The sequence below is a fragment of the Sorex araneus genome, chromosome X (assembly GCF_027595985.1).
Source record: "Sorex araneus isolate mSorAra2 chromosome X, mSorAra2.pri, whole genome shotgun sequence".
In the NCBI taxonomy this organism is placed as follows: Eukaryota; Metazoa; Chordata; class Mammalia; order Eulipotyphla; family Soricidae; genus Sorex; species Sorex araneus.
In genome coordinates this window covers 111,362,493-111,363,787 of record NC_073313.1, presented here as the reverse complement: position 1 = coordinate 111,363,787, position 1,295 = coordinate 111,362,493, and positions in this window count along the sequence as shown.

Here is a 1,295-nt window from a genome sequence, read left to right as displayed (position 1 = left end):
ATAGGCAAGCTTGCATGGGGGGGAGTGGCGGAAGGGAAACTGGGGACATTTGTTGTGGGGAATGTACTCTGGTGGATGGACAGGTGTTGGAACATTGTATGACTGAAGCCCAATCATGAACAGCTTTATAACTGTGTACCTTGAGGTGATTGATTTTTCATTTAAAGATAATGTATGAGGAACTAACCGAAGGCTAAGGTTGTTCAGTCCCTCTCCCATCATTTCCTCTTCAGTTGGTCCCTCCCTCTTTGATTACTCCTTTTCTGGCTTTTCCTTCATGGTTTCCACCTGGTATGGCCCCTCTTCCATTGTTTTCCTGTAACCATCCTGCCAATTATGAATAAGGGTTTCTTTCTCACTGCATTCCGACATTAGCAGTGACTGCTTTGGGATTTTTTGAAGTAGGCTAGTATTAGCTTACATTTAAAACCATGGAAGGCCTGCCAGGAGTGATCTCTGCACACAGAGTGAGGAGTAAACAGTGAGCACAGCTGGTTGTAGCCCCCAAACAAAAAACAAGAATGTGGGATAAGATAGATATAATACAGGTATTAAGGTGCTTGTCTTGCAGGCAGCTGACCCCAGTTTCATTCCCAGAACTGCTTATGGTCCCTGAGCACCAGCAGGAGGCATCCCTAAGAATGATGAAATCGGTTATGCCTCCTAGATATTTAATCAAATAAGAAATGAAAATTGCTACCATTCTTTAAGTGAAACATTACTGCATACCTGTTAGAGTTAATAAGATTCAAAATCCTAAGAGCATCAAATGTTCACTGGGATACTCAACAACAGGCACATTCATTCATTACTGATGGGAATGCAATAGTAGTTTAGACTTCTTCACTGATAATTTTGATGAGGAAAGTAAACCTCGACTACATTTTAAATTTAAGCAGGCTAAAGTCAGAGAGCAGGAGCTGCCATGGGCCAGCCGAGTGTGTTGAGCAGTGGAGTATGTTTGGGATTTCTTTGAGATGGTCATAGTCTCACTTTGTAACCTTGGTAACCTGTGAACATATGCTAAATGTGCTTATGTTTTTATGTGTCCAGACTCTGCTTTGCAAAATAACATGCTTGGGAATTTCTGTACTCTCCTACCAGTTGCCTAAAACAATTTAACTTACTTGTGCACTTTAAGTATATAAATTGTGTCAACAGACAAAAAATATTCAGACAGTAGTTACATTTTAATATATCTAAGGTTAGCTATGGGCTGAAGCAACAGCACAGCAGGTATTGTGATTGCCTTGCACGCTTGCACGCGGCCGACCCGGGTTCTATTTCTCCGTCCC